The following is a 26560-nucleotide window of genomic DNA, read 5'->3' as shown; positions in this document are numbered from 1 at the left end:
CACACTAACACTAACCCTCAACCTAACTCCAACCCTAACACTCACCCTCACCCTCACCTCAGCCTAACAAAAACCCTAACCCTAAACCTCACACTCACCCTCACCCTAACCCTCACCCTCACACTAAACATCACCCTAAACCTAACCCTCACACTACCCCTAACCCTAACCCTCACCCTAACCATAACCCTCACCGTAACCCTAATCCTCACACTAACCCAATGCCTAACCCTCACCCTCACCCTCACCCTAACCCTAACCCTCATCCTAACACTAACCCTCACCCTCACCCTCATCCTAACCCTAACCCACAAACTCACCATAATCCTCACCCTAAACCTAACCCTAAACCTTATCTAATGGAAAACCTCACCCTCACCGTTACACAAACCCTCAACCTAGCCCTCCCCCTCACACTCACCCTCACCCTAACCCTGAACCTAACCCTAACGCTCACCCTAACCATAATCCTCACACTAAGCCTAACCCTCACACTAACCCTAACCATACCTCTCAGACTAACCCTCACCTTAACCCTAACTCTAACCCTCACAATAACCATAACCCTATCACTAACCCTCACATTAACCCTAACCCTAATATTGAACCTAACCGTCACCCTCTCCCTCACCATAACCCTAACACTCACCCTAACCCTAACCCTAACCCTAGTCCTCACAATAACACTTACCCTCACCCTCACCCTAACCCTAAACCTCAACCTCACCCTAACCCTCACCCTAAGCCTTACCCTCACCCTAACTCTAATCCTAACCATAACCCTAACCCTCAACCTAACCCTAAACCTATCCCTAACTTTCACCCTAACCCTAACCCTCACCCTACTTCACACTCACCCTAACCATCACCCTACCCCTTACCGTCACCCTAACCCTAACCCTAACCCTCACACTAAACCTAACCCTCACCCAAATTCTAATGTTACCCCTCAACCTAACACTCACCCTCGACCTAACACTAACCCTATTCCTCACCCTATCCATAACCTTAACCCAAAACTTCACACTAACCCTCAACCTCACCCTCACCCTAATGCTAACCCTAAACCTCAGCCTCACCATAACCCTCACCGTAACACTTACCTTCATCCTAAACCTCACCCTCAGCCTAACCCTAACCCTAAACCTCACCCTAATACTAACCTTCACCCTCTCCTTCACCCTAACCCTAACACTCATCCTAACCCTAAGGCTAAACCTAATGCTAACCCTAATCCTCACACTAACCCTAAACCTCACCCTAACCTTTACCGTCACTCTAACCCTAACCCTAACACTAACACTAAACCTAACCCTCACCCTAACCCAAAGGATACCATTCTGCCTAACACTCACCCTAAACCTAAACCTAAACCTAATCCTCACCCTATCTTTAACCTTAACACAAACCCTCACATTAACCCTCACCCTCACCCTAACCTTAATGCTAACCCTAACCCTCACCCTCACCCTAACCCTCACCCAAACACTTACCCACACCCTAACCTTCACGCTAAGCCGAACCCTAAACCTAACCTTCACCCTAACGGTCACCCTAACCATAACCCTCACACTCACCCTAAGCGTCACCCTAAACTTTACCCTCACCCTAACCCTAAACCTAACCCTCACACTAAGCCTAACCCTAACCCTCAGCCTAACACTTATTCTAACCCTAAACCTAGCCCTAAACCTCACCCTAACCCTAACCCTAACCCTCAGCCTAAACATCATCCTAACCCTTACCCTAACCTTAACCCTCACCCTAACCCTAACCCTCAATCTCACCCTAAACCTCACCCTAACCCGTACCCTCAACATAACCCTAACCCTAACACTAATCCTCACACACAAACTCACCCTAACCATAACCCTAAAGCTCACCGTAACCGTAACCCTCACCCTCCCCCTCAACCTAACCCTAACACTGTCCCTAACCCTACCTCTAACGCTCACCCTCACCCTAACATTAACCCTAACACTAATCCTCACCTAAACCTTCACCCTCATCCTAACCCTCACCCTCACTCTAAACGTAAACCTAACCCTCACCCTAACCCTAACCCTAATCCTTCCCCTTACACTAATCCTCACCCTAAACCTCACCTTCACCCTAAACATCACCCTAACCCTAACCCTCACCCTAACCCTAACCCTCACCCTCACCCTAACCCTCACCGTCACCTTAACCCTCACCCTAAAAATAACCATCACATATACCCTAAAACTCACCCTCATCATAACCCTCACCTTCACCCTAACCCTAATCCTAACCCTAACCCTAACACTAAACCTAACCCTAATGCTAACACTAAACCTCAACCTCACCATAACCCTCACCCTAATCCTTACCCTCACCCACAACCTCACCCTAAACCTAACCCTAACATTAACCCACACCCTAATCCTCACCCTAACACTAACCCTAACCCTTACCCCTCAGCCTCACTGTCACTCTAACCCTAACCCTAACCCTAATCCTCACCCTATCCCTAACCCTAACCCTAACCTTCAACCTAACACTCGCCCTCACCGTACCCCTAATGCTACATTAACACTCAGCCTCAACCTAAGCCTCGCTGTAACCCTTACCCTCACCTTAACCCTATCCATCACCATCATCCTAAACCTCACCCTTAGCCTTACCAACACCCTAACGCTCAATCTAACCATAACGCTAACCCTAAAACTAAACCTCACCCTAAACGTCACCCTAACCCTAAGCCTAACCCTAACCCTCACTCTCACCCGAACCCTTACCCTTACCCGAAACCTAACCCTAACCCTCAGCCTAACCCTCATCCTAACACTAACACTAACCCTAACCTTCACCCTAACCGTCACCCTCACCCTCACCCTCAACCTCACACTCAGCCTAACCCTAACCCTAATCAAAAACCTAAACCTAATTTTCAACTTCACCCTAACTCTAAACCTAACCCTAACCAAAACCCTCACCCTTACCCTCACCCTAAAATTAACCCTAACCCTAATCCTAACCCTCACCCTCACCCTAACCCTTACTCACACCCTAACCCTAAACCTAACCCTCAGCCTAACCCTCATCCTAACCCTAACCCTAACCCTCAACCTAACATTAACCCAAACCCTAAACTTAACCTTCACCCAAATCCACAACCTCACCCTCACCCTCAACCTCACCGTCAAGCTCACCGTAACCCACACCCTCACACTCACCCTAACCATAACCATAAGCCTATCCCTCCACCTAAATCTAACCCTCACCCTCACCCTCACCATCACCCTCACCGTAACCCTCATCCTCACCCTAACACTATCCATAAACCTAACCCTCACCCTAAACTAACTCTGACCCTCACCCTCACTCTCACACTAAATCTAAACCTCACCCTAACCCTAAACCTAACCTTAGCCCTCACCCTAACCCTAACCCTCACATAAACCCTAACCCTCACCCTCACCCTCACCGTAACTGTAACCCTAACCCTAACCCTAACAATAACCCTGAACCTAATACTAACACTAACCCTATCTATAACCCTCACCCTAACGCTAACCCTCACCCTAACATTTACCCTCACCCTAAGTCTAAACCTAGTCCTAACACTAACCCTCACACTAACCCTAACCTTCACCTTAACCCTAAACCTCAACCTAACCCTATCCCTAACCCTCACCCTCACCCTAGCCCTCACTCTAACCCTAACCCTCATCCTCACCCTAAAGCTCACTCTAAACTTAACACTAATCCTCAATCTAATCCTCATCCTCAACTTAACCCTAACCCTAATCCTCATCCTAAACCTCTCCTTTACCCTTACTGTCACCCTAACTCTAACCCTCACCCTAACTGTAACCCTAACCCTACCCCTCAAACTACCCCTCACCAGAAACCTAATCCTAACCCTAATCCTCACCATATCCCAAAACATAACTCTAACTCTCACCCTAAACCTCACACTCACCATAACCCTAATGCTAACATTAGCCCTCAACCTCACCCGAAACCTCGCCCCTAACCTTCCCCTGACCTTAAGCCTATCCCTCACCCTCACCCAAAACTACACCCTAACCCTTACCCTCACCCTAACCCTAACTCTAACCCTAACACTAACCCTCACCCTAACCCTAAGCCTAACCCTAACCCTCACCCTCATCCTAACCCTCACCCTAACACTTACGCTCATCCTAACCCTAACCCTAACCCTCACCCTAACCTTAAAGCTAACCCTAACTCTAACCCTCACATTAACCCTAACCCTCACGCTCAACATCAACCTCAGCCTAACCCTAACCCTAATCCAAACGCTAACCCTCACCCTCACCTTCACCCTAACTCTAAACCTAACCCTAAATAAAACCCTCACCCTAATCCTAACCCTATCCCTAACCCTGGCCCTAACCCTAACTCTAATCTTAACCTAACCCTCACCCTCACCCTAACACTTACCCTCACCCTAACCCTAAACCTAACCCTCAGCCTAATCATAATCCTAACACTAACACTAACCCTAACCCTCACCCTAAACTTAACCCTAACCCTAACACTCACCCTAACCCTCACCCTAATCCTAACCCTATCCCTAACCCTCACCCTAATCATAAACCTAATCCTAAACCTAAACTTCAGTCTCACCCTAACCCTTACCCTCACCCTAACCCTAACACTAACACTCAGACTAACCTTCATCCTAACCCTCACACTAACCCTAAACCTCACCCTAACCATAAACATAACCCTCAGCCAAACCCACTTCCTAACCCTAAACCTAACCCTCAACCCAACCCTAACCCTAACCCAAAATCTAACCCTCATCCTAACCCTAAACCTCACCCTCACCCTCACCCTCACCCTCAGCCTAACCATAACCTAACCCTAAACCTAACCCAAACCTCACACTCACCCTCACCCTAACTAACCCTAACTCTAACCCTAAACTTCAACCAAAACCCAACCCTATCCCTAACCCTCACCTAAACCTAACCCTCACCCTCACCGTCACCCTAAACCTCACCCTCACCCTAACCCTAACCCTAAACCTCACCCTAACCCTAAGCCTTAACCTAACCCTCACCTTCACCCTAAAACTCACCCTAAACCTTACCCTCACCTGAAACGTAAACCTAACACTCAGCCTAACCCTCATTCTAACCCTAAACCTAAACCTAACCCTCACCCTAACCTTAAAGCTAATCCTAACCCTAAACCTCACATTAACCCAACCCTCACCCTCACCCTCAACCTCACCCTCAGCCTAACCCTAATGCTAACACTAATCCAAACACTAACCCTAACCCTCACCCTAACTCTAAACCTAAACCTAACCAAAACCTTCACACTAATCATAACCCTATCCCTAACCCTAACCCTAATCCAAAACCTAACCCTCACCCTCACCCTAACCCAAAACTTAACTCTCAGCCTAACCCTCATCCTAACCCTAACCCTCACACTAACTCTCACTCTAACCCTAACCCTAACCCTAACCCTCACCCTAAACCTAACTCTAACCCTCAACCTCATACTAACCCTAAACCTCACCTTAACCCTCATCCTAAATCTAACCCTAACCCTAACGCTAACCCTAACCCTCACTCTCACCCTAACCCTCGCCCTAACCCATATCCTCACACTAACCCTAACCCTAACCCTCACCCTAACCCTAACCGAACCCTCACCCTCACCTTTACCCCAACCCTCACCATCACCCCAACCATCAACATCACCCTAACCCTCACCTACACCCTCACCCGCACTCTCAGCCTCACCCTCACCTTAACCATCACCCTCACCCTAAACATCACCCTAACCCTAACCCAAACCGTAAAGTTAACCCCAATCCTCACCCTAACCCTAATCCTCAACTTAAACCTCACCCTCTCCCTAATCCTCACCCTAACCCTAACCCTAAGCCTTTCCTAACCAAATACCTCACCCTCACCCTAACCCTCAAACTACCCTCTCCCTCACCCTAAACCTCACCCTCACCTTAACCCTAATCCTAACCCTAATGGTAACACTAGCCCTCAACCTCACCCTAACCCTAATCTTAACCCTAACCCTAACCCTAACCCTAATGCTAACCCTTAACCTCAACCTCACCATAACCCTCACCCTAACCCTTACCCTCACCCTCAACCTCACCCTAACCCTAAACCTAACATTAACCCACACCCTAACCCTCACCCTAACACTAACCCTAACCCTAACCCTTAGCATAACCGTCACCCTAAACCTAACCCTAACCCTAATAGTCACCCAATCCCTAACACTTATGCTAAGCCTCACCAAAACCCTCACCCTCACCGTACACCTAATGCTACATTAACCCTCAGCCTCACCCTAAAACTCGCCCTAACCCTTACCCTCATCTTAACCCTATCCCTCACCATCACCCTAACACTCATCCTAACCCTTACCCTAACGCTAACACTCACACTAACCCTAAACCTAAACCTAACACTAAACCTCACACTAACTGTCACCCTAACCCTAAGCCTAACTCTAAACCTCACTCCCACCCTAACACTTATCCTTTCCCGAACAATAACCCTAACGCTCAGCCTAACCCTCATCCTAAACCTAACCCTAAACCTAACCCTCACCCTAACCGTCACCCTCACCCTCAACCTCACCCTCAGCCTTACACTAACTCTAAACCTAATACAAAACCTAACCCTAACCCTCACCCTCACCCTCACCCTAACTCTAAACCTACCGCTAACGCTCACCCTCAGCCTAACCCTAACCCTATCACTTACCCTCACCCTAAAACTAACCGTAATCCCAATCCTAACCCTCACCCTCACCCTAAACCTCACCCTAACCCAAACCTTAACCCTAACCCTCACCCTCACCCTAACCCGAACCATAACCTTAAACCTCACCCTAAACCCTAACTCTGACCCTCACACTAAGCCTAACCCTACACCTAAGCCTAATCCTATACCTAAACTTCACCCTCACCCTCAAGCTAAACCTTAACCTCACTCTAACCATAACCCTAACCCTAGCCCTCACCCTAAACCTAAACCTCACCTACTCCCTAACCCTCACCCTCACCCTCACCCACACCCTAAACCTTACCCTCACCCTAAACATCACCCTAATTCTCACCCTTAACCTAACCCTAACCCTAATCCTCACCCTAACCCTAATCCTCAACTTAAACCTCAGCCTCACCCAAATCCTCACCCTAACCCTAACTCTAATCCTTTCCTAACCGAAACCAATACCCTCACAATATCCCTCACCCAAACCCTCACCCTCACCCTAGCCCTCACGCTAAAACTAACCCTAACCCTAACCCTCACCCTCACCCTCACCCTAACCCTAACCTTTAACCTCATCCTTACCATAAGCCTACCCCTAACCCTCACACTAAACCTAATCCTAAAATAACCCTATTGCTAACACTAGCCCTCACCCACACCCCAACCCTAATCCTAACCCTAAAACTTAGCCTAAGGCTAACTCTAAACCTAATGCTAACCCTAAACCTCAACCTCACCCTAACCATCACCCTAAACCTTACCCTCACCCTCAACCTCACCCTAACGCTAACCCTAACCCTTACCCTAACCCTCACCCTAACCCGAAACCTACCCTTCAGCATAACACTCACCCTAAACTTAACCCTAACCCTAATCCTTACCCTATCCCTAACCCTAACCCTACACTTCAGCCTAAACCTCACACTCATCCTCAACCTCACCCTCACCCTAATCCTAACGCTAAAACTCAGCCTAACCCTAACCCTTATCCTAATGCAAACCCTAAACCTCAAACTCACCCTAACACTCACCCTAAACCTCACCCTCACTTTAACCATAACCCTAACCCTCACCCTATACCTAACCCTCAACCTCACCCTCACCCTTATCATCACCCAAACCCTCACCCTCACCATAACCCTAACCATAACACTAACCCTCACGCTAAACCTAACTCTTCCCCTCAACCTCACCCTCACCCAAAGCCTAACCCTAAACCTAAGCCTCATCCTAAACCAAACCCTCAACCTCATACTCACCCTAAACATTAACCTCAACCTAACCCTAACCCTAAACCTAGCCCTCCCCCTAACCCTTACCCTCACCATCACCCTAACCCTAACCCTCACCTTAAACCTAACCCTCACCCTAAACCTAACCCTAACCCTCACCCTCACCCTCATCCTAACCCTAACCCTATCCCTAAACCTCACCCTAAACCTAACCCTAACCGTAAGGATAACCATAACACTCACCCTCAACCTAATCCCAAATCTAAGCCTAACCTTAACTGTAAACCTAATCCTAACCCTTACACTATCCCTAACCCTCAACCTCTCCCTAACCCTCACTCTAACCCTGAATCTCCCCCTAACGCTCACACTAACCCTAACCCTAACACTAACACTAAACCTCACCCTAACCCTCACTCTAACCCTAAACCTAACCCTAACCCTCACTGTAATGCTCAACCTAACCCTCACCCTAACCCTAACCTAAACCCTCACCCTAAACCTAAACCTCACCCTAACCCTATCCCTAAACCTACCTCTCAAACTAAACCTCACCCTAACCCCCACACTAACCCTAACCCTCACCCTAACCCTAACCCTAACCCTCAACCAAACCCTCTTCCTAATTCTAACCCTAACCCTCAACCTGACCCTTACACTAACCCTAATCCTCAACCTATCCCTATCCCTCACCCTCAGACTCACCCTCAGCCTAACCCTAACCCTAACCCTAATCCTAACCCTAAACCTCACCCTCACACTCAACCTAACTCTAACCCTCACCATAACTCTGACCCTCACCCTAAACCCAAACCTATCCCGAACACTCACACTAACTCCAACCCTCACCCTAACCCTAACCCTAATCCTCACCCTCACCATAACCCTAAACCTCACCGTAACATCACCCTAACAATAAAACTAACCCTAAACCTCACCCTCAACCTCACCCTAAACCTCACCCTAACCATTACCATCACCATAACCCTAACCCTAACCTTAATCCTCACACATACCCTAATCCTAACCCTCACCCTAATGCTCACCTTAACCGTAACTCTCACCCTCACCCTAACCCTAACCGTCAACTTAACCCTCAACCTAACACTAACCATCACCCACACCCTAACACTCAAGCTCACCTGAACTCTAACCCTCACCCTAAACCTAATCCTAAACCTCACCATAACCCTAACCCTCACTTAACCCTAACTCTAACCCTCATCCTCAACCTAAGCCTCACCCTCATCCTAACCCTCACCCTAACCCTCACCCTAACACTAAAGCTAACCCTAATCCTCAGTCTCACCCTAAGCCACACCCTAACCCTTATCCTCACCCTAACCCTAACCCTACCCCTCACCCTACCCCTCAGCCTAAACCTAACCCTAACCCTCACCCTAAACCTAACCCTAACCATCACCTTCACACTAAACCTCACAATCACCGTTACCCTCACCGTAACCCTAAACCTCACCTACACCTTCACAATTACGCTCATCCTCACCCTCACCCTAACCCTTACCCTCACCCTAAACCTAACCCTAATCCTCACCCTCACCCTCACCCTAACCGTAATCCTCACCTTAACACTAATACTCAGCCGAAACCTCACTGTCAGCCTAAATATCACCCTAACCCTAACCCTCAACCTAACCTTAACCCTAACCCTCACCCTAACCCTAACGCTAACCCTAACCCTCACCCTCACCATAAACATAAACCTAAACCTAACCCTCATCCTAACCCTAACTGTAATCCTCCTCCTTACACTAATCCTCACCCTAAACCTCACCCTCACCCTAAATATCACCCTAAACCTAACCCTCACCCTAACCGTAACCCTCACCCTAACCCTCACCATCACCTTAATCCTCACCCTAACCCTAACCATCACATACACCCTAAAACTCACCCACATCCTAACCCTCACCCTCACCCTAACCCTAATCCTAACCCTAACCCTAAACCTAACCCTAATGCTAACACTAAACCTCAACTTCACCATCACCCTCACCCTAACCCTTACCCTCACCCTCAACCTCACCCTAACCCTAACCCTAACATTAACCCACACCCTAACACTAACACTAACCCTACCCCTCAGCCTAACCATCACCCTAAACCTAACCCTAAACTTAATCCTCACCCTATCCCTAACCCTAACCCTATGCTTCACCCTAACCCTCACCCTCACCATACCCCTAATGCTACATTAACCCTCAGCCTCACCCTAAGCCTCGCAGTAACCCTTACCCTCTCCTTAAACCTATCCATCACCATCATCCTAAACCTCACCCTAACCCTTACCCACACCGTAACGTTCAATCTAATCCCAACCCTAACCCTAAATCTAACACTGGAAGCTCACCCTATCCTTCACCCTAACCCTAAGCCTAACCCTCATCCTAAGACTAACCCTCACCCTAACCCTCACCCTAACCGTCACCCTCACCCTCAACCTCACACTCAGCCTAACCCTAACCCTAATCCAAAACCTAACCCTAAACCTCACCCTCACCCTAACTCTAAACCTAACCCTAATCAAAACCCTCACCCTCACCCTAATCTTATCCCTTACCCTCACCCTAAAACTAACCCTAATCCTAATCCTAACACTCACCCTCACCCGAAACCTTACCCTCACCCTAACCCTAAACCTAACATTCACCCTAACAATCATCCTAACCCTAACCCTAACCCTCAACCTAACCTTAACCCAAACCCTAAAATTAACCTTCACCAAAACCCTAACCCTCATGCTCACCCTCAACTTCACAATCACCTTCACCGAAACCCACACCCTCACCCTCACCCTAACAGTAACGATAACCCTATCACTCACTCTAAACCTAACACTCACCGTCACCCTCAACATCACCCTCACCCTAACCCTCACCCTCACACTAACCCTATCCATAAACCTAACCCTCACCCTAAACCTAATTCTGACCCTCACCCTCACCCTCACCCTAAGCCTAACCCTACACTTAAGCCTAAACCTAAAGCTAACACTCACCCTCTCCGTCACACTAAACCTAAACCTCACCCTAACCCTAAACCTAACCCTAGCCCTCACCCTAACCCTAAAACTCACCTAAACCCTAACCCAAACCTCACACTCATCCTCACCCTAAACCTCACCCTCACCCTTAACATCACCCTAATCCTAAACCTCAACCTAACCCTAACCCTCAGCCTCACCCTAACCCTAACCATCACCTTAAACCTCACCCTAACCCTAATCCTCACCCTAACCCTAACCCTCACCCTAACCCTCACCCTAATCTTAAACCTATTCCTAAACTACACCCTAACCCTAACCCTAATCCTAAAACTATCCCTCACCCTCACCCTAACCCTTAACCTCACCCTAATCCTAACCCTAACCATCAGCCTAACTCTCATCCTAACCCTCACAATAACCCTAAACCTCACCCTAACCATAAAACTAACCCTCAGCCAAACCCTCTTCCTAACGCTAACCCTAACCCTTAACCCAACCCTAACCCTAAACCTAAACTTAACCCTCACCCTAACCCTAAAACTCACCCTCACACTCACCCTCACCCTCAGCCTATCCCTAAACCTAACCCTAAACCTAACCCTAACCCTCACATTCACCCTCACCGTAACTCTAACCCTAACCCTAACCCTGACACTAACCCTAATCCCCACCCTATCCCTAACCCTCACCTAACCCTAACACTCACACTAACCCTAACCCTAACCCTCACTCTCACCCTAACCATAACCCTCACTTTAACCCTAAGCCTAAACCTAACCCTCACCCTCACCCTAAACCTCACCCTAACCCTTACCCTCACCCAAATCCTAACCCCAAGCCTCAGACTAACCCTCATCCTAACCCTAACCCTAAACCTAACCCTCACCCTAACCTAAACGCTAACCCCAACCCTAGCCCTCACTTTAACCCTAACCTCACCCTCACCCTCAACCTCACCCTCAGCCTATCCCTAATCCTCATCCAAACACTAACCCTAACTCTAAACCTAACCCTAACCAAAACCCTCATCCTTATCCTAACCCCAAACTTAACTCTCAGCCTAACCCTCATCCTAACCCGAACCCTAACCCTAAACCTCACCCTTACCCTAACCCTAACTCTAACCCTATTCCTAAAACTTAACACTCACTCTCACCCTCAACCTCACTCTCACACTCACCCTCACTCTTACCCTAATCATAACCCTATCCCTCACCCTGAACCTAACCCTTACCCTCACCCTCACCCTCACCATAACCCTCACCCTAACCCTCACCCTCATCCTCAACCTATCCCTAACCATACCATAACCCTAATCCTAAACCTAACTCTGAACCTCACCCTCACCAGCACCCTAAGCCTAACCCAACATCTAAGCCTAAACCTAAACCTAACCCTCACCCTAAAGTTAACCAAAACCCTCACCCTAAGCCTAACCCTCACCGTAAACCTAACCCTAAGCCTCACCCTCACCCTCAACCTAACCCTAAACCTCACCCTTACGCTAACCCTAACCCTAATGCTAACCTTAAGCCTCACACTCACTGTAACCCTAACCCTAACCCTCACCCTAAAACTAACCTTAACCCGAAAGCTATCCCTAACACTCACCCTCACCCTAACCCTCACTCTAAACCTTCCCCACACCCTAACCCTTACCCACACCCTAACCCTTACCCACACCCTAAACCTCACCCTAACCCCAACCCTAACCCTAACACTAACCCACACCCTAACCCAAGCCTAAACCTAAACCTCACCCTCACCCTAACCCTCACCCTAACTCTTACCCTCACCCAAACCTAACCCTAACTCTCAGTCTAACCCTCATCCTAACCCTAACACTAACCCTCACCCTCCCATTAACCCTAACCCTCACCCTCACCCTCAACATAATCCTAAGCCTAACCCTAACCAAAACGTTCACCCTAAAACTAACCCTATCCCTAACCCTCACCCTAACCCTAAACCTAATCCTAAACCTAACCCTCACACTGACCCCAAAACTTACCCTCACCCTAACCCTAAACCTAACCCAAGCCTAACCCTCATCCTTACCCTAACCCTAACCCTAACCCTCACCCTAAACTTAACCCTAAACCTAACACTCAACCAAACCCTAAACCTCAACCTCACCTTCAAATTCACACTCACCCTCACCCTAATGCTCACCCACACCCTATACCTAACTCTGGCACTCACCCTCACGCTCACCCTAAGACTAACCCTACAGCTAAGCCAAATCCTAAACCTAACTCTCACACTCACACTTACCCTAAACCTAAACCTTACCCTAACCCTAACCCTAACCTTAGTTCTCACCCCAAAACTTACCCTCACCATCACCCTAACCCTAACACTCACCCTAACACTAACCCTAACCCTAAACCTCACTCTAACCCTTACCCTCACCCTAACCCAAGACCTAACCCTAAACCTAACAGTAACACTAAACCTCACCCTAACCCTCACTCTAACCCTAAACCTAACCCTAACCTTAACCCTCACCCTAACACTAACTCTAAACCTAAACGTCACCCTAACCCTAAACCTCATCCTAACACTTACCTTCACACTAAAACTAAACTTAACCCGAACACTAACCCTCACACTAACCCTAACCATCACCCTAAACTTAAAATCCACCCTAACCCTAACCCTAACCTTCAACCTCGCCCTAACCCTAACCATGACCCTAACCCTAACCCTCACCCTAACCGTAACCCCCACCCTCAACCTGAAGCTGGGCCTTAGCCTAAGCATAAGCTTAAGACTAACCCTAACCCTCAAAATCAACCTCACCCTAACCCTAACCGTAACCGTAACCCTAACCCTAACCCTCACACTAACCCTCACCCTAACGCTAACCCTAACCCTAACGCTAAACCTAACCCTCACCCTAAACCTCACCCTAACCCTAAACTTCAACATTACCTTAACACTCACACTCAGCCTATCCCTCACCTTAACCCTTAATGTCCCCCTCACCCTAACCCTCACTCTAACCTTAATACTCATCCTAACACTCACCCTAACTGTAACCCTAACCATCACCCAAATCCTAACCCTCAACCTCACCTTCAGCCTCAGCCTAACCCTAAGCCTAAGCCTAATCTTAACCCTAACCCTCACCTTCATCCTAGCCCTCACCCTAACCCTAATCCTATCCCTAACCCTCATCCTAATCCCCAACATAACACTAACCCTCAACCTCAACCTAACCCTAACCCAAACCCTCAACTGAACCCTCACCCTCACCCTCACCATAACCCTCACCCTCACCCTAAAAATTACCCAAACCCTAACACTCACCCTTAGCATTAGCCTAGCCCTAACCCTCAAACTAACCCTAACCTCACCCTAACCTAACCCTCAACCTAACCCTTACCCTCACCATAACACTAAGCCTAAACCTAACATGAACCCTCACAGTAACACTAAACCTCACCCTAACCGTAACCCTCACACTATCCCTAACCCTCACCATAACCCTAACCCTAAAACTCACCCTAACCCTAACACTCACCCTCATCCTAGCCGTCACCCTAACCCTAATCCTAACCCTAACCCTCATCCTAACCCTCAACCTAACCATAACCCTAACCATCACTCAAAAAGTAATCCTCATCCCCACACTCACCCTCAGCCTAACTCTAACCCTCAGCCTAACCCACACACTAACCCTAACCCTAATCGTAACCCTCACCCTCAGCTTCACCCTCACTGTAAACTTAACCCTAATCATAAAACTAACAATAACCCTAACCCTAAACCTAATCCAAACCATCACCCTCAGCCTAACCCTAACCCTAACATTCACCCTAACTGTAACCCTCACCCTCAACGTAACCCTAACCCTAACCCTAAACCTCACCCTAAGGCTAATCCTAACACTCACCCTCATCCTAACCCACACCCTAACCCTAAAACCCTAACCCTCATCCTAACCCTAAACCTCTCCCTCAAACTCATGCTCAGCCGAAGCCTAAGCCTAAGTCTAAGACTAACTGTAAACCTCACACTCACCCTAACCCTAACACTAACCCTCACCCTCACCCTAGCCCATATTCTAACCCTAAGCCTAAGCCTAACCCTAACCCTAACACTCACCCTCACCCTAAGTCTAATCCTAAACCTATCCCTCACACTCACCCTCACCCTAACCCTAATTGTAACACTAACCCTAACCCTAAGACTAACCCTTACCCTAATGCTAACTCTAACCCTAAACCTCATCCTCACCCTAACCATAACCCTCACCCTCACCCTCACCCTCCGCCTAACACTAAGACTATCCCTAACCCCAAACCTAACCCTAACACTAACCCTAAACCTAACCCTCACACTAACCCTCACCTTAACCCTGAGCCTAAACCTCACCCTCACCCTAGCCCATAACTTAACCCTAAGCCTAATCATAACCCTCACCCCGACCCTCTCTAACCCTAACCCCAACCCTCACCCTAACCCTAACCCTCACCCTCACCCTCACCCTCAGCCTTAATCTAAGCCTAACCCTAACCTAAACATCACACTCACCCTAACCTTAATCCTAACCCTAAACTTAACACTCACCCTCACCCTAACCCTAACTCTAACACTAAGCCTAACCCTAACCCTCACCCTCAACCTCACCCTCAGCCTAACTCTAAGCCTAACTCCAAACCTAACCATAAACCACACCCTCACATTCACCCTAACACTAATCCTAACCCTAACCCTAACCCTAACCCTCCTCCTAACTCTCACCATAACAGTAACCCTAACACTAAAACGAACACTAACCCTTAACCTCATCGTAACCCTAACCCTAATCCTCACCCTCACCGTTATTCTAACCCTAACCCTAATGATAACACTAACCCTAACCCTCACCCTCAGCCTCACCCTAAACCTAACCCTCACCCTCAACCACACCCTCAGCCTAACCCTAAGCAGAACCTCAACCATAACCCTAAACCACACCCTCACACTCACCCTAACGCTAATCCTAATCCTAACCCTAACACTAACCCTCCTCCTAACTCTCACCGTAACACTAACACTAATACTAACCCTTAACCTCATCCTAACCCTAAACCTAAACCTCACCCTCATGGTTATTCTAACCCTAACCCTAACCCTAACCATCACCTTCAACCTAACCCAAACCCTCCTCCTAACCCTAACCCTAACCCTAACCCTAAACGTCACCCTAACAATAAGCCAAACCCTCACCCTCAGCCTCACCCTCAACATAAGTTTAACCCTAATCATAACACTAACAATAACCCTAGCCATATCCCTAATCCTAACCCTCACCATCACCCAAACACTAACCCTAACCCTCACCCTAACCCTAAACCTCACCCTCAATGTAACCCTGACCCTAACCCTAACTTCACCCTAATGCTAACCCTAACACTCACCCTCACTCTAACCCTCACTGTAACCCTAATCCTAACCCTAAACCTCATCCTAATTCTCACCCAAATCTTAACACCCTAAACCTCACCCTAACCCTAACCCTCAACCTCACCCTTAAGCTCGGCCTAAGCCTAAGCCTAAGACTAAGACTAACCCTAACCCTCACACTCAACTTCACCCTAACCCTAACCATAACACTAACCCTAACCCTAACCCTCACACTAACCCTAACTGTAAAACTCACCCATATGCTCAGCATAAGCCTAAGCCTAAGCCTAAGCCTAAGCCTAACCCTCACCCTAACCCTAACACTAACCCTAACTCTAACCCTAAACCTCACCCTTACCCTAACCCTAACTCTAACCCTATTCCTAAACCTAAACCTCACCCTATCCCTAACGCTAACCCTCACCCTCAGAGTAACATTCAACCTAACCCTAATCTTACCAATAACCCTAACCCTAACGCTAACCCTCAACTTGTCCTTACCTAACCCTAACCCTAACCCTAACCTTACCCCTAAACCTAACCCTAAACCTCACCCTTAGGCTCAGCCTAAACCTAAGCCTAAGCCAAAGACTAACCCTTACCCTCACACTCACCCTCACCCTAACCATAACCCTCACACTAACCCTCACCCTAATGCTAACACTGACCCTAAACCTCACCCGCACCCTAACCCTAACCCTCACCCACACCCTAACCCTAACCCTCACCCTCACCCTCACCCTCCGCCTAACACTAATCCTATCCCTAACCCCAACCCTAAACTTAACACTAACGCTAAACCTAACCCTCATCATAACCCTCAACCTCACCCTAGCCGATAACCTAACCCTAAGCCTAACCCTAACCCTAACACTAAACCTAACCCTAAACCTAACCATAAACCTCACCCTCAGCCTCACCCTCACTGTAAACATAACACTAACCTAACACTAACAATAACCCTAACCCTAACCCTAACCCTCATTGTATTCCTAACCTTAACCTTTAGCCTTACCCTCACCATAACCCTCACAATAACCCTAACCCTCAACCTAACCCTAACCCTAACCGTCACTCTCACCCTCACGCTCACCCTCAGCCTAACTTTAAAACTAACGCTGCTCCTAACACTAACCCTCAAGTTCAACCTCACACTAACACTAAACCTAACCCTAAGCCTAACCCTCACACTCACCCTCACCCACACCTAAGCCTCACTGTCACCCTCACACTCATCCTCACCCTAACCCTAACCCTAACACTAAACCTAACTCTAACCCTAAACCTCACCCTTACCCTAACCCTAACTCTAACCCTATCCCTAAACCTAAACTTCACCCTAACCCTAACCCTAACCCTCACCCTCACAGTAACTTTCAACCTAACCTTAATCCTACCAATAACCCTAACCCTAACGCTAACCCTCACCCTGTCCATAACCCTCACCCTAACCCTAACCCTCAACCTCACCCTTAGGCTCAGCCTAAACCTAAGCCTAAGCCTAAGACTAAACCTTACCATCACACTCACCCTCACCCTAACCCTAACAGTAACACTCTCCCTAACCCTAATCCTCACAATCACCCTCCCACTCTGCCTAACACTAAGCCTATCCCTAACCCCAACCCTAAACTTAACAATAACCCGAAACCTAACCCTCACCATAAACCTCACCCTCCCCTAGCCCATATCTTAACCCTAAGCCTAATTCTAACCCTAAGCCTAATCCTAACCCTAACCCTAAACCTAACCATAAACCTCACCCTCAGCCTCACCCTCACCCCAAAATTAACACTAACCTAACACTAACACTAACCCTAATCCTAACCCTCACCCTTACTGTAACCCTAACCTTAACCTTTAGACTTACCCTCACCATAACCCTCACAATAACCCTAACCCTCAACCTAACCCTAACCCTAACCGTCACTCTCACAATCACGCTCACACTCAGCCTAACTTTAAACCTAACGCTACTCCTAACACTAACCCTCAACTTCACCCTCACACTAAACCTAACCCAAAACCTAAGCCTAACACTCACACTCACCCTCACCCACACCCTAAGCCTCACTGTCACCCTCACACTCATCCTCACCCTAAACCTAACCCTAACACTAAACCTAACTCTAACCCTAAACCTCACCCTTACCCTAACCCTAACTCTAACCCTATCCCTAAACCTAAACTTCACCCTAACCCTAACCCTTACACTCACCCTCACAGTAACTTACAACCTAACCTAATCCTACCAATAACCCTAACACTAACGCTAACCCTCACCCTGTCCATAACCCTCAACCTAACCCTAACCCTCACCCTCACCCTTAGGCTCAGCCTAAACCTAAGCCTAAGCCTAAGACAAACCTTACCCTCACACTCACCCTCACCCTAACTCTAACAGTAACACTCTCCCTAACCCTAACCCTCACCCTCAACCTCACCCTCCACCTAACACTAAGCCTATCCCTAACCCCAACCCTAAACTTAAAACTAACCTGAAACCTAACCCTCACCCTAACCCTCACCCTCACCCTAGCCCATACCTTAACCATAAGCCTAATCCTAACCCTAACCCTAACCCTAACCCTAAACCTAACCATAAACCTCACCCTGAGCCTCACCCTCACCGCAAAATTAACACTAACCTAACACTAACAATAACCCTAACCCTAAGCCTAACCCTCACTGTAACCCTAACCTTAACCTTTAGCCTTACCCTCACCATAACCCTCAAAATAACCCTAACCCTCAACCTAACGCTAAACCTAACCGTCACCCTCACCCTCACGCTCAACCTGTCTAAATTGAAACCTAATGCTACTCCTAAAACTAACCCTCAACTTCACCCTCACCCTAACCCTAACCCAAACCCTAAACCTAACCCTCACACTCACCCTCACCCACACCCTAAGCCTCACTGTCACCATCACGCTCACCTTCACCCTAACCCTAACCCTCACCCTCACACTAAACCTATCTCTCACCCTAACCATAAACCTCACAATCACCCTCACCCTCACCTCACCCAAAACCTAAACCTAATCCTAATCCTCACCCTAAACCTCACCCTAACCGTAATGCTAACTGTAACCCTCACACTCATCCTAAACCTCACGTTAAACCTAACTCTCACCATAAATCTAACCCTAACCCTAACACTCACCCTGACCCTAACTCTCACCCTAACCCTAACCCTAACCATAACCTTCACCAGAACGCTGACCCTAACCCTAACCCTAACCCTAAACCTCACCCTAACCCTAACCCTATCCCCAACCCTAACGTTAACCCTAATGCTCATCCTAACCATAACCGTACCCCTCAAACTAACTCTCATCCTAAACTTAACCCTAACACTAACCCTCACCCTAACCGTAACCATACACTCAACCTAACCCTAATCCTCACCCACACCCTCAGACTCATCTTCAGCCTAAACCTAACCCTAACCCTAATCTTAAACTAATCCTCACCCTCATCCTAACTGTAACCCTAAACTTCACCCTCAACCTTACCCCCACCCTCACCCGAACCCTAACCCGAACCCTAACACGAAACCTCACCCTAACCCTCATCCTAACCCTCTCCCAAACCCTCATCCTTACCCTAACCCTAACCCTTATCATAACCCTAAACCTCAACTTCACCCTAACCCTAACCCTAACACTAACTCTCACACTCACCATAACCCTCACCCTAAACCTTACACTCACCCTAACCCTCATCCCAATCCTCAACATATCCCTAAACCTAACCCTCAACCTAACCCTTACACTCACTCTAACACTAAGCTTAACCCTAACACTAACTCTCACACTAACCCTCAACGTAAATATCACCCTATCATTAACCCTAATCATAACACTCACCCTAACCCTAAAGCTCACCCTCACCCTCAGCCTAAAACTCAGCCTAAAGCCTAACCCTAACACTAACCCTAAGAGTCACCCTCACCCTCACCCTAACCCTAAGCCTCACCCTCACCCTCAACCTCACCCTAAACCTAAAGCAAACACTCAAACTAACCCTCACCCTCACCATAAACATCACCGTAACTCTAACACTCACCCTAATCCAAACCATAACCCGAACCCTCACCCTAACGCTAACCCTCACCCTCACCCTAAACCTAACCCTCACCCTAACCCTAACCCTGACCCTCATCTATCCCTCACCCTAAACCAAACCCTAACCCTCACCCTAACCGTCAACCACACCCTCACCCTAAACCTAACCCTAATGTTCACACTCAACATAACCCTAAACCTCACACTCACCATCACCCTCAGCTTAAATCTAAGCCTAACAATAAACCTAACCCTAACCCTCACATTCACCCTCACCCTAAACCTAGTCCTAACCCTAAACCTAACACTCTCACTCACCGTCACGCTCAACCTAAACCTAACCCAAACCCTCAACCGAACCTTCACCCTCACCCTAACCCTAACCCTCACCCTCAACCTAAACATCACCCTAAACCTAACACTCACCCTAACCCTTAGCTTAACCCTCACCCTAAACCTAACCCTCACCCTCACCCTAACCCTCAGGCTCACCTTAATCCTAATCCTAACCCTAACCCTCACCCTCACCCTCAACCTAACCCTACCCCTAACGCTAACCCTCACCCTAACACTAACCTCCAACCTAACCCTAAACTTAACCCGAACCCTAACCCTCACCAAACCCTAACACTCACCCCAACCCTTACGCTCACCCTAACCCCAAACCTAATTCTCACCATAACCCTAAACCTCAAGCTCACAATCACCCTCAGCCTAACCCTAAAACTAAGCCTAACCCTATCCCTAAACCTCACACTCACCCTCACCCTAACCCTAATCGTAAACCTATCCCTAACCCTAACGCTCCTCCCAACTCTCACCCTAACCCTAACCCTAACACTAACATTATCCTAAAACTCACCCTAACCCTAACCTAATCCTCACCCTCACCCTTATTCTAACTCTAACCCTAATGATAACACTAAACCTGACCCTAACCCTAAAACTCATCCTCACCCTAAACCTAACCCTAAGTCTCAAACTCACCGTAACCCTAACACAAACCCTCAACTGAACCCTCACCATTAGCCTCACCCTAACCCTCACCCTCACCCTAAACATCACCCTAACCCTAACCCTCACCCTTACCCTCACCCTAGCCCTAACCCTCATACTAACCCTAAACCTCACCCTAACCTAACCCTCAACCTAATGCTTACCCTCACCCTAACACTAAGGCTAAACCTAACATGAACCCTCACAGTAACCCTAAACCTCAGCCTAACCCTAACCTTCACACTATCCCTAACCCTCACCCTAACGCTAACCCTCACCCTCACCCTAACCCTAACCCTCACCCTAATCTAACCCTCACCCTAAACCTCACCCTAACCCTCACCTTAACACTCAACCACAACCTCACCCCAAACCTAACCCTAATGCTCACACTCAACATAACCCTAAACCTCACACTCACCCTCACCCTCAGCTTAAACCTAAGGCTAACAATAAACCAAACCCTAACCCTCACACTCACCCTCAACCTAACCCTAATCCTAACCCTAAACTTAACCCTCTCACTCACCCTCACCCTCAACCTAAACCTAACCCAAACACTCAACCGAAACTTCACACTCACCCTAACCCTAACCCTCACCCTCATCCTAGCCCTAACCCTAACCCTAATCCTAACCCTAATCCTCATCCCAAACTTCAACCTAACCATAACCCTAACCATCACTCAAAAGCTAATCCTCATCCCCACACTCACCCTCAGCCTAACCCTAACACTCAGCCTAACCCACACCCTAACCCTAACCCTAATCCTAACCCTCACCCTCAGCCTCACCCTCACTGTGAACTTAACCCTAACCATAATACTAAAAATAAGCCTAACCCTAAACCTAATCCTAACGCTCACCCTCACCTTATCCCTAAACTTAACCCTCACCTTAACCCTAACCCTCACCCTCAATGTAATCCTAACCCTAACACTAAACTTCACCCTAATGCTAACCCTGATCCTCACCCTCACTCTAGCCTTCAAACTAACAATAATCCTAACCCTAAACCTCATCCTAACCCTCACCCTAACCCTAAAACCCTAACCCTCTTCCTAACCCTAACCCTCTACCTCATACTCATGCTCAGCCTAAGCCTAAGCCTAAGACTAAGACTACCTCTAAACCTCACACTCACCCTAACCCTCACCCTAACCCTAACACTAACCCTCACCCTCACCCTAGCCCATACTCTAACCCTTAGCCTAAGCCTAACCCTCACCCTAAGTCTAAACATAACTCTAACCCTCACCCTCACCCTAAGTCTAAACATAACCCTAACCCTCACACTCACCCTCACCCTAACCCTAACTCTAACACTAACCCTAACTCTAACACTAACCCTCACCCTAATGCTAACTCTAACCCTAAACCTCATCCTCACCCTAACCCTTACCCTAACCCTCACCCTCAACCTCACCCTCCGCCTAACACTAAGACTATCCCTAATCCCAACCCTAACCCTAACACTAACCCTAAACCTAACCCTCACACTAACCCTCACCCTAACACTGACCCTTACACTCACCCTCACCCTAGCCCATACCTTAACCCTAAACCTAATCCTAACCCTCAACCTAACGCTCACCCTCAGCCTAAACCTAGGCCTAACCCTAACACTAACCCTAAAACTCACACTCACCCTAACGCTAATCCTAACCCTAAACTTAACCCTCACCCTAACCCTAACCCTAACTCTAACACTAAGCCTAACCCTAACCCTCAAACTCAGCCTCACCCTCAGCCTAAACCTAAGCCTAACCCCAACTTTAACCCTAAACGACACCCTCACCTTCACCCTAACCCTAATCCTAACCCTAAGCCTAACCCTAACCCTCCTCCTAACTCTCACCCTAACCCTAACCCTAACCCTAACCCTAACACTAAAACTAACCCTTAACCTCATCCTAACCCTAACCCTAATCCTCACCCTCACTGTTATTCTAACCCTAACCATAATGATAACACTAACCCTAACCCTAACCCTTACCCTCACACTCACCTTAAACCAAACCCTCCTCCCAACCCTAACCCTAACCCTAACCCTAAACGTCACCCTAACCCTAACCTTAAAGTTCACCCTCAGCTTCACCCTCAAAATAAGCTTAACCTTAACCATAACACTAACAATAACCCTAACAATATCCCTAATTCTAACCCTCACCATCACCCTAACCCTAACCCTAACCCTCACCCTAACCCTAAAACTCATCCTCAATGTAATCCTAACCCTAACCCTAACCCTAAATTCACCCTAATGCTAACGCTAATCCTCACCCTCACACTAGCCCTCACCCTAACCCTAATCCTAACCCTGAACCTCATCCTAACCCTCACACAAATCCTAACACCCTAACCCTAACCATAACCCTAACTCTCACCCTCTCCCTCACCCTCCACTTAACACTAAGACTATCCCTAACCCCAACCTTAACCCTAACACTAACCTTAAACCTAACACTCAAACTAACCCTCACCCTAACCCTGACCTTAACCCTAACCCTCACCTTCACCCATATGCTCGGCCTAAGCCTAAGACTAAGACTAGCCCTAAACCTCACACTCAATTTCACCCTAACACTAACCCTCACACTAAACCTAAACCTAAAACTCACCCTCATACTAGGCCTAAGCCTAAGCCTAAGCCTAAGCCTAACCCTAAACTTAACCCTCACCCTAACCCTCACCCTAACCCTAACACTAACTCTAACTCTAACCCCAAATCTCACCCTTACCCTAACCCTAACTCTAACCCTGTCCCTAAACCTAAATCTCACCCTATCCCTAACCCTAACACTCACCCTCACAGTAACTTTCAACCTAAACCTAATCCTACCAATAACCCTAACCCTAACGCTAACCCTCAACTTGTCCATAACCCTCACTCTAATCCTAACCCTCACCCTCACCCTTAGGCTCAGCCTAAACCTAAGCCTAAGCCTAAGACTAACCCTTACCCTCACACTCACCCTCACCCTAACCCTAAAAGTAACACTCACCCTAACCCAACCCTTACACTAAACCTCACCCTAATGCTAAAACTAACCCTAAACCTCACCCGCACCCTAACCCTAACCCTCACCCTCACCCTCACCTTCCGCCTAACACTAAGCCTATCTCTAACCCCAACCCTAAACCTAAAACTAACCCTAAACCTAACCCTCACCCTCACCCTAGCCCATACCCTAACCCTAAGCCTAATCCTAAACGTAACCCTTAGCCTCACTCTAACCCTAACCCCAACCCTCACCCTAACACTAACCCTCACTCTCACCCTCACTATAACTCTAATCCTAACCCTAACCCTAACCCTCACCATAAACCTCACACTAACCTTAACCCTAACAAAAACCCTAACCCTAAACCTAACCACAAACTTCACCCTCAGCCTCACCCTCACCGCAAACTTAACACTAACCTAACACTAAAAATAACCCTAACCCTAACCCTAACCCTCACTGTAACCCTAACCTTAAACTTAACCCTGACCCTCACCATAACCCTCACACTAACCCTAACCCTCAACCTATACCTAACCCTAACCCTAACCGTCACCCTCACCCTCAAGCTCACCCTCAGCCTAACTTTAAACCTAACGCTACTCCTAAAACTAACCCTCAACTTCACCCTCACACTAACCCTAACCCTAACCCTAACCCTCACACTCACCCTCACCCACACCCTAAGCCCTCAGGCTCATCCTCACCGTAACCCTAACCCTAACCCTCACGCTAAACCTATCTCTCACCCTAACCATAAACCTCACAATCACCCTCACCCTCACCTCACCCTAACCCTAAACCTCACCCTAACCCTCACCCTAAACCTCACCCTAAACCTAATGCTAACTCTAACCCTCACACTCACCCTAAACCTCACGCTAACCCTTACTCTCACCATATAGCTATCACTAACCCCACCCCTCACCCTGACACTAACCCTCACCCTAACCCTAACCCTAACCATCACCCTAACGCTCATCTTAACCGTAACCATACCCCTCAAACTAACTCTCATCCTAAACTTAACCCTATCCCAAACACTCACCATAACCCTAAACCTAACTCTCAACCTAACGCTAATTCTCACCCACACCCTCAGCCTCATCCTCAGCCTAAAACTTACCCTAACCCTAATCCTAACCCTAAACTTCACCCTCATCCTAACTCTAAAAATAAACTTCACTCTCATCCTCACCCCCACCCTCACCCTAACCCTAACCCGAACCCTAACCCGAACCCTCAACCTAACCCTCATCCTAACCCTTTCCCTAACCCTCATCCTAACCCTAACCCTAGCCCTTACCATAACCCTAAACATCACCCTCAACCTAATCCTAACCCTAACCCCAACCCTCACCCTAACAGTAGCCTGAACCCTAACCCGAACCCTCACCCTAACCTTCATCCTAACCCTGTCCCTAACCCTCATCCTAACCCTAACCCTAGCCCTTACCATGACCCTAAACCTCACACTCACCCTAACCCTAACCCTAACCCTAACCCTCACACCCACCATAACCCTCACCCTAAACCTTACCCTCACCCTAACCCTCATCCCAACCCTCACACTATCACTAACCCTAACCCTCAACCTAACCCTTACACTCACTCTAACGATAAACCTAACCCTAACACTAACTCTCACACCAACCCTCACCCTAAATATCACCCTATCATTAACCGTAAACCTAACCCTCACCCTAACCCTAACCCTCACCCTCACCCTCAGCCTAACCCTCAGCCAAAACCCTAAGCCTAACCCTAACCCTCAGAGACACCCTCACCCTAAGCCAAACACTGAGCGTCACCCACACCCTCAACCTCACCCTAAACCCAACGCAAACCCTCAAACCAACCCTCACCCTCAACATAAACATCACCGTAACTCTAACACTCACCCTAATCCGCACCATAACCCGAACCCTCACCCTAACGCTAACCCTCACCCTCACCCTAACCCTAACCCTGACCCTAACCCTAACCCTCACCCTCATCTAACCCTCACCCTAACCCAAACCCTAACCCTCACCCTAACCCTCAACCACACCCTCACCCTAATCCTAACCCTAATTCTCACATTCAACATAACCCTAAACCTC

Source organism: Dipodomys merriami, unplaced genomic scaffold (genome assembly GCF_024711535.1).
Source record: "Dipodomys merriami isolate MVZ:Mamm:240054 unplaced genomic scaffold, mDipMer1.0.p SCAF_79, whole genome shotgun sequence".
NCBI lineage: Eukaryota > Metazoa > Chordata > Mammalia > Rodentia > Heteromyidae > Dipodomys > Dipodomys merriami.
This window is presented reverse-complemented; position numbering follows the sequence as displayed.